This window comes from Coregonus lavaretus (genome assembly GCF_964263955.1).
Source record: "Coregonus lavaretus genome assembly, chromosome: 39".
Taxonomy (NCBI): Eukaryota; Metazoa; Chordata; class Actinopteri; order Salmoniformes; family Salmonidae; genus Coregonus; species Coregonus lavaretus.
Genome location: NC_140026.1, coordinates 13,749,599 through 13,763,998, shown reverse-complemented (window position 1 = coordinate 13,763,998; position 14,400 = coordinate 13,749,599).

Genomic DNA, 14,400 nt, shown 5'->3' with positions numbered 1-14,400 from the left:
ATGTAATTTACTACACAACAAACATAAGAGGATACTGAATGAGTAAAAAGCACCGTAAGGAAAAGCATAGCTAAAAAGGTGTGTTTTAAGATCCCTTTTAAATATGTCCACAGTTTCGGCCCCCCTCAGGTTTTCTGGCAGGTTATTCCAGAGGCTGGGGGCACAGTAACTAAAGTCTGCCTCTCCATGCCTCTTGGTCCTAGGCTTTGGGATAGTAAAAAGGCCAGTGCCAGCGGACCTGAGGGACCTACTGGGTATATAACTTAAAAGCATGTCTGACATGTATTGGGGTGCACAATCATGGATTGATTTAAAAACCAATAGAAGAATCTTAAAATTAACTCTAAAACTTACAGGCAGCCAGTGCAGCGACCTTAAAACCGGTGCAATGTGTGCTCTCCGTCTGATATTGGTCAGTGCCAGTGCTGCAGCATTCTGTATGTTTTGCAGTTGACCAATGTCTTTCTTGGGTAGACCAGACAGTCAATCAAATGTATTTATAAAGCCCTTTTTACATTAGCAGATGTCACAAAAAGCATATACAGAAACCCAGCCTAAAACCCCAAACAGCAACCAATGCAGAAGCACGGTAGCTAGGAAAACCTCCCTAGAAAGGCAGGAACCTAGGAAGAAACCTATAGAGGTGGCCAGTCCTCTTTTGTCTGTGCCAGGTGGAGATTATAAGAGTACATGGCCATTAAGGCCAGATTGTCCTTCAAGATGTTCAAATGTTCATAGATGACCAGCAGGGTCAAATAATAATCACAGTGGTTGTAGAGGGTGCAACAGGTCAGCACCTCAGGAGTAAATGTCAGTTGGCTTTTCATAGCCGAGCATTCAGAGGTCGAGACAGCAGGTGCGGTAGAGACAGACAGCAGGTGCGGAAGAGAGAGAGAGAGAATCGAAAACAGCAGGTCCAGGACAAGGTAGCACGTCCGGTGAACAGGTCAGGGTTCCATAGCCGCAGGCAGAGCAGTTGAAACTGAAGCAGCAGCACAACAAGGTGGACTGGGGACAGCCAGTAGTCATCAGGCCAGGTTGTCCTGAGGCATAGTCCTAGGGCTCAGGTCCTCCAGGATGGAGAGCGAGAGAGAGAATTAGATTCACACAGGATACCAGATACGACAGGAGAATTACACCAGATATAACAGACTGACCCACGGCCCCCGGCATAGAGAAAGATTATTGCAGCATAGATACTGGAGGCTGAGATGGGGGGTCCCTGGTTAGAAAGAAAGGATGAAAAGTGTTTTGGCCCTCCAGGACCGGAATTGAACAGCCCTAGATTGACACATTTTGGTTTACTCTTTTATGTAGTCTCCCAACGTATTTCTCAAAGGACACTTCTCTGTACTTCTCTGTTGTTCAGCTGGCATGCTACAGTGGGGGACAGAGCTCTGTGCCAGTGTGACACTGAAGAATGCTCCACAATCATCAATCAAGAAGACTAATAGTGATTATAGGCCTAGCACATGTGAAATGCATGTGATAAGAGGTATATTTTCAGATTGACCTAAATATTGACTGGCTTTCATCAAGCTGCCCACTCAAGAAAAAGCTTCAAACTGTAATCAGTACCTGCAACCTGGTTCAGGTTATCAGTCAACCTACCAGGGTGTTTACAAACAGCACTGGTGAAATCATCCACATGTATTGATCACCTCTTTACTAATGCTGCAGAAATCTGCTTTAAAGCAGTCTCCAAATTCATCGGATGTAGTGATCATAATATAATAGCCATATCTAGGAAAACCAAAGTTCCAAAGGCTGGGCCTAATATAGTGTATAAGAGGTCATACAATACGCTTTGTAATGATTCCTATGTTGAGAATATTTGGCAAATAAGTCTGGCTGCACAGCCGATTGGCAAACGTACTGTAAATTGAGAAATCGTTTGACTAAACTGAACAAAAAGAAGAAACTGTCCTATGAAACAAATACAAATTATATAAAGAATGATAGTAATAAGCTTTGGAGCACCTTAAATTACATTTAGGGAAAAAAGGCAAACTCGCCTCCATCATTCATTGAATCAGATGGCTCATTCATCACAAAACCCACTGATATTTTCAACAACTTTTTTTTTTTATGTCATTGGCATGATTAGTAAACTTAGGCATGACATGCCAAAAACAAATTCTGAACCTACACATCCATGCATAACAGACAAAATTATGAAAGACAAACATTGTAATTTTGAATTCCATAAAGTGAGTGTGAATAGGTTAAAACATTATGGTTGTCTATCAACACTGACAAGCCACCTGGGACTGACAACTTGAATGGAAGATTACTGAGGATGAGAGCAGACGATATTGCCACTCCTATTGGCCATCTCTTCAATCTAAGCCTACAGGAAAGTGCGTGCCCTCAGGCCTGGAGGGAAGCAAAAGTCATTCCGCTATCCAAGAACAGTAAAGCACCCTTTACTGGCTCAAACAGTCAACAAATCAGCCTGTTACCAACCCTTAGTAAACTTTTTGAAAATATTGTGTTTGACCAGATACAATGCTATTTCACAGTAAACAAATTAACAACAGATTTTCAGCGCGCTTATAGGGAAGGGCATTCAACATGTACGGCACTTGCACAAATGACTTGTGGGAGCTGTTTTGTTAGACTTCAGTGCAGCTTTTGACATTATCGATCATAATCTGCTGCTGGAAAAATGTATGTGTTATGGCTTTACATCCCCTGCTATATTGTGGATTGAGAGTTACCTGTCTAACAAAACACAGACAGTGTTCTTTAATGGAAGCCTATCCAACATAATCCAGGTAGAGTCAAGCATTACTTCTTAAAATCTTTAGTAATGACCTGCCACTGGCTCTGAGTAAAGTTTGTGAGTCTATGTATGCTGATGACTCAACACTAAACACGTCAGCTACCACAGCAAGTGAAATCTCTGCAACACTTAAAGAGCTGCAGTCAGTTTCAGAATGGGTGGCAAGAAATAAGTTAGTCCTAAATATTTCAAAAATTAAAATCATTGCACATATATTTGGGACAAATCATTCACTAAACCATAAACCTCAACTAAATATTGTAATAAATTATGTGGAAATTGAGCAAGTTGAGGAGACTAAACTGCTTGGAGTAACCCTGGATTGTAAACTGTCATGGTCAAAACATATTGATGCAACAGTAGCTAAGATGGGGAGAGGTCTGTCCATAATAAAGAGCTGCTCTGCCTTCTTAACAACGCTATCAACAAGGCAGGTCCTACAGGCCCTAGTTTTGTCACACCTGTCCAGTCGTGTGGTCAGGTGCCACAAAGAGGGATTTAGGAGAATTACAATTGGCCCAGAACAGAGCAGCAGGGCTGGTCCTTAAATGTAAACAGAGCGCTAACATGAATCATTTGCATGTCAGTCTCTCCTGGCTCAAAGTAGAGGAGAGATTGACTTCATCACTACTTGTTTTTGTGAGAACTATTGACATGTTGAGCTGTCTGTTTAAACTACTAGCACACAGCTCAGACACCCATGCATACCCCACAAGACATGCCACCAGAGGTCTCTTCACAGTCCCCAAGTCCAGAACAGACTATGGGAGGTGCACAGGACTACATAGAACCATGACTACATGGAACTCTATTCCACATCAAGTAACTCATGCAAGCAATAAAATCAGATAAAAAACAACAACATAAAAATCACCTTATGGAACAGCAGGGAATGTGAAGAGACACACACAGGCACAGACAGTCACATCTTCCTCCGAAGCTGCCTCCTCTCCTTGTTTGGGCAGGCTTCGGCGTTCGTCATCACCGGCTTTCTAGCCACTGCCGCTCCTCATCTCATCATTCCATTTGTTTTGTCTTGTTTATTACACACACCTGGTTCATATCCCCTCATCAGTACCTGTATAAGTGTTCCCTCTGCCCCCTTTTCATTGTATGTTATTGTTTATTGTGAGGAGAATGAAGCTCGGTTGAGCTCCTTGTATTTTTGTATTGCCAGGTTATTTTCCCTGTGTACCTTGTTGATTCCAGTGCGCCTGTTTTGCGCACTGGACTGCTTTTGACGCATTACCGCATAACTCTGTATTCCGGAATATATCCTGTTATTCTGTGATTTACCCTCCTGCGCCTGACTCCTTCAAATCACCCATCACACAGACACACGCATACACACACACGATAACATACGCACTATACACACACGTACACATGGATTTTGTGTTGTAGATATGTGGTAGTAGAGTAGTGGCCTGAGGGTACACACTTTATGTGTTGTGAAATCTGTTGTGAAATGTATTGTAATGTTTTACAAAAACTGGTATGTAACTGTCTTAATTTTGCTGGACCCCAGGAAGAGTACAGTGGGGGAAAAAAGTATTTAGTCAGCCACCAATTGTGCAAGTTCTCCCACTTAAAAAGATGAGAGAGGCTTGTAATTTTCATCATAGGTACACGTCAACTATGACAGACAAAATGAGAAAAAAATAATCCAGAAAATCACATTGTATGATTTTTTAATGAATTCATTTGCAAATTATGGTGGAAAATAAGTATTTGGTCAATAACAAAAGTTTCTCAATACTTTGTTATATACCCTTAGTTGGCAATGACACAGGTCAAATGTTTTCTGTAAGTCTTCACAAGGTTTTCACACACTGTTGCTGGTATTTTGGCCCATTCCTCCATGCAGATCTCCTCTAGAGCAATGATGTTTTGGGGCTGTCGCTGGGCAACACGGACTTTCAACTCCCTCCAAAGATTTTCTATGGGGTTGAGATCTGGAGACTGGCTAGGCCACTCCAGGACCTTGAAATGCTTCTTACGAAGCCACTCCTTCGTTGCCCGGGCGTTGTGTTTGGGATCATTGTCATGCTGAAAGACCCAGCCACGTTTCATCTTCAATGCCCTTGCTGATGGAAGGAGGTTTTCACTCAAAATCTCACGATACATGGCCCCATTCATTCTTTCCTTTACACGGATCAGTCGTCCTGGTCCCTTTGCAGAAAAACAGCCCCAAAGCATGATGTTTCCACCCCCATGCTTCACAGTAGGTATGGTGTTCTTTGGATGCAACTCAGCATTCTTTGTCCTCCAAACACGACGAGTTGAGTTTTTACCAAAAAGTTCTATTTTGGTTTCATCTGACCATATGACATTCTCCCAATCCTCTTCTGGATCATCCAAATGCACTCTAGCAAACTTCAGACGGGCCTGGACATGTACTGGCTTAAGCAGGGGGACACGTCTGGCACTGCAGGATTTGAGTCCCTGGCGGCGTAGTGTGTTACTGATGGTAGGCTTTGTTACTTTGGTCCCAGCTCTCTGCAGGTCATTCACTAGGTCCCCCCGTGTGGTTCTGGGATTTTTGCTCACCGTTCTTGTGATCATTTTGACCCCACGGGGTGAGATCTTGCGTGGAGCCCCAGATCCAGGGAGATTATCAGTGGTCTTGTATGTCTTCCATTTCCTAATAATTGCTCCCACAGTTGATTTCTTCAAACCAAGCTGCTTACCTATTGCAGATTCAGTCTTCCCAGCCTGGTGCAGGTCTACAATTTTGTTTCTGGTGTCCTTTGACAGCTCTTTGGTCTTGGCCATAGTGGAGTTTGGAGTGTGACTGTTTGAGGTTGTGGACAGGTGTCTTTTATACTGATAACAAGTTCAAACAGGTGCCATTAATACAGGTAACGAGTGGAGGACAGAGGAGCCTCTTAAAGAAGAAGTTACAGGTCTGTGAGAGCCAGAAATCTTGCTTGTTTGTATGTGACCAAATACTTATTTTCCACCATAATTTGCAAATACATTCATTACAAATCCTACAATCCTTTTTTTTCTCAATTTGTCTGTCGTAGTTGACGTGTACCTATGATGAAAATTACAGGCCTCTCTCATCTTTTTAAGTGGGAGAACTTGCACAATTGGTGGCTGACTAAATACTTTTTTTCCCCACTGTAGCTGCTGTTGTGCCTTAATAAATACATATACAATCCTGCTGGAAACAGGTTACTTTCCTTTTTAAGCTCACAGCTTCACTTTTTTTTTTACACTTTAGTCATTTAGCAGACGCTCTTATCTAGAGCGACTTACAATTACTGTTTTCTACTTAAGATAGCTAGGTAAGACAACAACACATCACAATCGTATCATGTACATTATCCCTCAACAAAGTATTTATCAGCAAAATCAGTGCTAGTGGGAAAAGAGAAGGGCCTTTTTTGGGGGCATTCAGGGGGTGCCGTCAGAGTTATTTAAGATACTCTTCAAAGAGGTCAGGTTTCAGACATTTTCGAAAAATGGGCAGGGACTTTCCTGACTTTAGGGGGAAGCTTGTCCCACCACTGGGGTGCCAGGACAGAGAAGAGCTTTTACTGGGCTGAACAGGAGCTGCCCTCCCGCAGGGGAGGGAGGGCCAAGAGACCAGAGGTGGTTAAACGGAGTGCTCTGGTTGGGATGTAAGGTTTGAGCATAGCCTGGACGTAAGGAGGTACAGTTCCCCTTGCTGCTCTGTAGGCAAGCACCAGGGTGTTGAAGATTATGCGAACTTTGACTGGAAGCCAGTGGAGTGTGCAGAGAAGCGGGGTGACATGAGAGAACTTGGGAAGGTTGAACACCAGGCGGACTGTGGCATTCTGGATAAGTTGCAGGGGTTTGATGGCACAAGAGGGGAGCCCAGCCAACAGAGAGTTGCATTAGTCTAGGCGGGAGATTACAAGTCCCTGGATTAGGACCTGCACTCTGGAAGGGGGACACCGTGGAGTTGTCAACCGTGATGGAGAGGTCTTGGAGCGGGCAGGCCTTTCCTGGGAGGAAGAGCAGCTCCGTTTTGTCGAGGTTGAGCCGGAGGTGGTGGGCCAACATCCAAGCTGAGATGTCTGCCAGGCACGCAGAGCTGCGTGTCACCACCTGGGTGTCAGAAGGGGGTAAGGAGAAGAGTAGTCGAGTGTCATCTGCATTGCAATGATAGGAGAGACCATGTGAGGATATGACAGAGCCTAATGACTTTGTGTAAAGAGAAAAGAGGAGAGGGCCTACAACCGAGCCCTGGGGGACACCAGTAGAGAGAGCACATGGTGCAGACACAGATCCTTTCCACGCCACCTGATAGGAGTGACCTGTTAGGTAGGATGCAATCCAGGAGTGTGCAGAGCCTGAGACGCCCAACCCTGAGATGGTGGAGAGGAGGATCTGATGGTTCACGGTGTGAGGGGACGCAGCTAGTAGTCAGGGATGAGTTGATGAGGGAAGTGAGAAGGTCTCCAGAGATGGTCTGGAGAAAGGAGGAGGGGATAGGGTCAAGTGGGCCGGACATCACTATTCACAGGATTTCATCTGGAGAGAGAGGGGGGAAAAAGTTCAAGGCATAGGGTAGTTCTGTGTGAGTGGGACCAGTGGACTCAGTAGGCTGAGTGAAAGAGGTGCGGATGTCATCAACCTTTTTTTCAAAGTGGTTGACAAAGTCATCCGCAGTCATCCGCAGAGATGGAGGGGGAGGAGGTGGAGGATTAAGGAAGGAGGAGAAAGTGAAGAAGAGTTTCCCAGGGATGGAAGCAGAATTTAGAGATAGAAAGCGTCTTTAGCAGCGGATACAGAGGAAGAGAAGGTAGAGAGGAGGGAGCGGAAGGATGATAGGTCCTCTGGAAGTTTCATTTTTCTCAATTTCTGCTCAGCTGCCCAAAGCCCTGTTCTGTTAGCACAGTGAGTCACTCAGCCACAGAGTGGGAGGGGAAAGTCAAGCCGACTGGGAGGAAAGGGGATGCGGAAAGGGATGAGAGTAGGGTCGAAGAGGCAGAGTCAGGAGACAGGAGGGAGAAGGATTTAGCAGAAGGGAGAGAGGATTGGATAGAAGAGGTGAGAGTAGTGGGAGAGAGAGCGAAGATTGTGGCGGCGCATGACCATCTGGGTAGGGGCTGAGTGGGTAGGGTTGGGGGAGAGATGGAGATAAAAGGAGACAAAGTAGTGATCAAAGACATGGAGGGGGGTTGCAGTGAGATTAGTAGGCGAACAGCCTCTAGTGAAAATGAGGTCAAGCATATTGCCTGCCTTGTGAGTGGGAGGTGACTGGGAAAGGGTGGAAAGGAGTGGAAAGAAAGAGGTGGAAATAAATGAATTTAAGTCAGATGTCGGGAGGTTAAAGTCTCCCAGTACGATGAGTGGTGCTCCATCATTGGGAAATTAGCTTATCAAGGTGTCAAGCTCATTGAGGAACTCTCCAAGGGCACCTGGTGGGCCATAGATGACAACAATGTTAAGCTTGAGTGGACAAGTGACAGTGACCGCATGTAATTCAAATGATGAGATAGGTGAGAGAGGGGGAAAATAGAAAATCTCCACTTAGGAGAAATGAGTAGACCTGTGCCACCACCGCAATGACCAGATGCTCTCGGACTATGAGAGAACACATAGTCAGATGACGAGAGAGCAGCTGGAGTAGCAGTGTTTTCTGGGGAAATCCATGTCTCTGTCAGGGCCAAAAAGTGTAGAGACTAAAGGGCAGTTCAAAACGCTGCCGGAGACTAGGCATTCCACATGGGTTGTGCACGCAGGGTACATTCAATTAGACGGGTTGCAGCCACGGGCTGGGGAGCACCTGTAAAACCTACAGAGAGGGGAGCGAACTGGAATGGGAAACGCACATACTTGCCAAAAGCTACAAAAGAGCAAAATGAGATCATCAGAAAATAACTAGGTAAGATACTCAAGTGAGAGAGTGGTGTGGAGCCTTCCTCTCTTTCCTTCCTTAAACAACTCTGCAGTACAACTCAACAGTACATCTTTGTTTTGGCGACAGTCTTCGTTTCGGTGACAACACCGCCGCTTGACAATACCGCCACTTACAGCTGCCACTGAGAAAACAGGGGAGACTGAAGTACTAGCATTAAATGTCTAGCAGAGGTGAAAGAAACACCTCCCAGCACTGATTTCTGATTGCCTGGCAATCACGCCCACAAATTAGCAAGACTATTACACAAATAGGCCTGAAACTAATCTAAGTCCACAACGACAGTCACAGGTACTGAGCAATCAGACAGTTCAAACAGCAATGACTAACTAGGCTACTACGTCAAAGACAGCACTTAAATTAAATTGCCCTAGCAAGACAATACCAACAGCTACTTATTTAATCAAAAAGTATCCTTGCTGCTCTTATAAGAGTTGATCCCCTTCCAAACTATAGATGACATCTAGTCTACAAGACTAGACAAGAAGCTTGTTCAAGTTGACATAATATCGACAAATTATGTTTACTAATTAGATAGGCTACTGATGGTTCATCAGTGCTTCTCGATGCAGTGATTAGTGAATGACATGACTATAACTTTCCTCCTGTCTCCTCTCTCCTTACAGCAGAGGAGGCAGACACCACAGTGGGCCCACTCCAGACTCTACCCAACTCCCATTGGAGGGGCCAACTTTATATTGCTGGACAGTTCCAAACATATGAGCCTGTGTTTACTTCAGCTAAGAGAATACAGTCAAAATACACCGATAAAATAAACAATGTGAAAAGAATATGTTGATTTTGTTTGCATGAATAATTGTGCCTGAAAGCATGTGGCGTTGAGATGAAAATGGGTAGAACTCACAGGTAGTGAACTATACTGGGGTCCAGATGGATCAGGTAGTTTGAGTATCACCACCGATGTGGTGTGGTGGGGAAACTCCCTCATAGATAGGGCCCTGTGCTTTGGTTGATCATGTCACATGACCTGGATTTTAACCTTTATTTAAAGCTTTTTCATCCCACTGTCTTTTTATGTCAGATAGTCCAGCACCATCCTCAAACAGTTGCTTACATTTTTGGTTAATTCTCATTTCTGGAAAAGGCTTAAAATAAAAGTTAAAATCCAGGTAATGTGACATGATCAACCAAAACACAGGTCATACTCATAGGTCATACTTCTATTTTCTTCTGCACAGAGGATGTTCTTTTTCTGAAACAAGGACTTTATGTCTAAATACTGCCTGTAAAAGCTGTGCAAAAACTCCAGAGTTACACTTGAACGTAAAATATGTTATGTATCTACCTATGATTAACTGAACATATCCATAAAATCCCAGTCTGTGCTTTCCAGAAAAAGCCTGCCATTTCAATGAGCACCAACATATCCCCATTGTGAAAATAAAGGGAAACAATCATGTTAACATAAACAACTGAGAGGCTTAACATTTCTTCCCCTCTATAGCTTCGTATGTGCTTTGCATCCCTATCTGCTGGAGAAACTCAGTTTTCCCATCACAGGAAACGAGGCAGTTCGTATGGCGACTGTAGTCTTACTTACAAGGTCAATGCCGCGGTCTTATGAGAATCTCTTATGGTCAAGACCTGACTGTTTAGTCCGGCTCCAGATCTAGGACCTGACTATTGCATCTGAATCAATAACATTCAAAGGAGAAAAAATTTACAAAGAATAAGTGATTATACCATATTACATAATCACATGGCTTTATCTGTTGCTTTTTATTACAGCATGAACCCTTCCCATGATAGAGACAACTTTAGGCATTAGCAAGCTCAGGGCTCAGTCAATGAACAGGGGCCTCAATTATTTAATAGATAACAGATTATTCAGATAGGGAACTCTGTGGCCCAATAGCTAAGGAGAGCATCAAGCGTGTCTAACCACGGAACTGCAGCTCCTGAAGAAAAGATCCATGCATTTTATTAAGTTTGTTACGCTTGTTGGATTTGCGCCTCGAATGCCACACGTTGAATTGGCACTAAAACAGCTGTTGTATTGGGTCATTTAGAGTGCGTTTTCTATTATGCAATGTTACACAATGGGATCGGGGCTTCTGAGAATGTCATTGGCTTCTGCTCCATAAGTTTGAACAGCTGTGTGGGCCCTCAGCCCTGCACTGTTCACAGTCATAGGGATCTCTCTTTTGGCACAGTTCAGGAGCATAGTAGATGTTACAATGTTTTGTTTTTGTTTGATGAGGTTGTAGTATTTAAATAGGGCCACAGTGTTTTGACTGCTCACCTGCCACAAGTTAAAATGTCAAAGGACCTACCAGATAAAGCCTGCTAATGTACTGGTAGACAACTTTCTAAACAACCTGACAGGATAAACAATAAACGGAAGCCTCCGGTCTTTAACAACCAATAGAACTACCTGAAATTAGTTCAATTATCGTTTGTCAGGGGTTTTACATAGGCTAAAACCTGGATCATTTCCCACCCTAGGAGGAATCTAATATAATCTAAAAGTAGGCTGACCTTTCCCTGTACAGATACATACGGTAATATAACTGTTTATTATTCATTCCATAGACATAAAAGGTCTATGGAGGAGTGACAAGGTTAAATACCAAACATATTTATGCTGTATTTCCTGCCAGAGTAAAAAGGTTATTCTAGCGACGTGGAACCTGTCCCAGACCAAGTTGTTGTTTATCAGTTGATGAGGCTCTTCTCAGTCTATTAAAATCTTCATGCTGAAGAGCCGCCTGGTCTTCCTAAAACAATCAGCAGGGGTGACTCGGGGTCGGCTAGGCCACAAGGACAGGCGGTGTGTGGAGCCTGCCAAACGACAGGTCAAATTTCCTCTTTTGGCTGGCGGTCCCTTATCTGTACTCTAAGCACGAGTCTCACCTCCTCAACCATCACCATGACGCCCCAGGCTGCATTAACATAGCAATACCTACAGGCCAGGGTGAGGCCATGGCAGTCAGACCAGAGAATACCACAAACTAGAGGGGTGAGAATGTTATATTTATGGTGGGAACTGTGAGATTGTCATATACAATGCAGTTCAAGTGTGTTTGGTATCCATATAATGACCCGTAGAGTGGGAGGTAGTTGTGATGGTTATCATAAGCATTGTTTATATCCATAAGGCCAGGAAGTTCATAAAATGTATTAGCCTAAGTGGCTACTTGCTACTGTTATTATGTGCAGGACACAATACAAAAGACTTGGGGGAGGGGCTCCCTAGCCTTGTGGTGATGAGCTTCGGGGCTTCCTGTCCCAGAAAAGCCCTATTGGACGTGAACAGTATCACAAGTGACCAGAGCGCTGTAGAGGTCGAGACATTAGTGGAACCTGTCCCAGGCCAGACCCGACTGGAAGATTACTCTGCCTCCGCGGACAGACGCCTGTGTTGGTCCAAAACAATAACTTCCGACAGGCTACTGTCCTGGCTCCTGCCTCTCTGGTCCCCCCATTCTTTCATGTGAATTTCCTGTCTTGTGTCGCGCCAGTGGACTGACTCGCAGAAAGCAGATCTATCTGGCTGTCTTCCCAGTGGTAGGGAGAAAGACTGCCGCCATGAACTTTCACTGGTGCTGTTTACTATGTTGTGGATTCCCCCCCACCCCCTTGGGTTCGTCCCCCTTTCCCTTTTAAATCATCCCTAATTCAACGACTATGTCGGCTCTACCCACGGAGTCACTATGACGGGACGCCCCCGCACCCAGCCCCGATACATGGCTTGCAGCACGTACCTTGTCTCTCTGTCCCCTCTCTCATTTTGGCTCAGACATAAGCAAACAGCCCACAGTTTGATTTGAGCAAACAGTGCAGCAAGCCATGGTCCCAGCCAGACTGAGAACCATGACGATGTTAAGAGACAGTGGGACTGCACAGCCAGTCACATGTGGGTTGTCTTTGATGCCTCACTGCGTGTCATTGTGAAGGTGTCCTTTGTAGTCCACCTGTCTTTGTAGTCCACCTGTCCAAGTTGCCCACAAGTTGTTTGCTATGCAATATTTTACTGCAATAATTGGTTAGAAATCCACACCTTCTGCCTTCCACCTTCTGCCTTCCAACTGTTTATAGAAAGTCTGAAATTATGCCATTATACTTTGTTTGAATTTGTGATGGTCTGTAGTCTTCCACTTCACTATTGAACTCTGTTTCTTAGCAAGTTTAAGATTTTTCTTAAAATTGTTTCAGTTTATATAATGTGTTCCTAACTTATTTAAAGCTGCACTATGCAGAAATCGCTCCACCATTTCCTGGTTGCAAAAATTCGAAATATGTTGCCTAATTTCAGTTTATGTGACAAAACAAGCAAGTACAGTGTAGAGAATCATTATACCATCTGAACCGCTGTGAAATATATTTTCCTTAACCCCAAATATTGTATTTTCAGCTGTTTGAAGCTGGTGTACAAAACCGAAAGTAAAAGATGCAAAAACGAAACTTAAAGCTGCAATATGTAACTTCTTGGGCGACCTGACCAAATTCACATAGAAATGTGAGTTATAGATATGTCATTCTCATTGAAAGCAAGTCTAAGAAGCTGTAGATCTGTTCTATGTGTGTTATTTCTATGCTTAAGTTTAGTTTTTGCTTCTTCTACTTTTGGTTTTGTACACCAGCTTCAAATAGCTGAAAATACAATATTTTGGTTATGGAAAGGATACTGTATTTCAAAGCGGTTTAGATGGTACAATGATGCGCTACACTATACTTGCTTGTTTTGTCACATAAACTGAAATTAGGTGAACTATTAGAATTTTAGCAACCAGGAAATAGTGGAGTGATTTCTGCACAGTGCATCTTTAAGCATGGGAAGCATAGAATAGGTGCACATAGAACAGATCTACCGCTTCTTAGACTTGCGCTCAATGAGAATGACAGATCTATAACTCAAATTTCTATGTGAATTTGGTCAGTTCGCCCTCAAAAGTTACAGATTGCAGCTTTAAGGGTAAATCTATTTGATTCAATCTATTTGATTGGACCTGAATACCAAGACATTCAGGAGATAAAGGTGCTCAAAGTTGACCCATTTTTCATACCGCACCATACCATGAGACATCCATGTCTTTATCACTGGAAAAGATAAACGGTTGAGTTTGTTATCATTTACAAACAGGGTTGTCAAACTATTTTATAATTTATTGGGGAAAGGTTTTTAATTAACATTTAACGTCAAATATCTAAAAACTTGTAAACTCAGAAATCTTTCATATCCACATACAGTGGGGGAAAAAAGTATTTAGTCAGCCATCAATTGTGCAAGTTCTCCCACTTAAAAAGATGAGAGAGGCCTGTAATTCTCATCATAGGTACACGTCAACTATGACAGACAAAATGAGAAAAAAAAATCCAGAAAATCACATTGTAGGATTTTTAATGAATTTATTTGCAAATTATGGTGGAAAATAAGTATTTGGTCAATAACAAAAGTTTCTCAATACTTTGTTATATACTCTTTGTTGGCAATGACACAGGTCAAACGTTTTCTGTAAGTCTTCACAAGGTTTTCACACACTGTTGCTGGTATTTTGGCCCATTCCTCCATGCAGATCTCCTCTAGAACAGTGATGTTTTGGGGCTGTCGCTGGGCAACACGGACTTTCAACTCCCTCCAAAGATTTTCTATGGGGTTGAGATCTGGAGACTGGCTAGGCCACTCCAGGACCTTGAAATGCTTCTTACGAAGCCACTCCTTCGTTGCCCGGGCGGTGTGTTTGGGATCATTGTCATG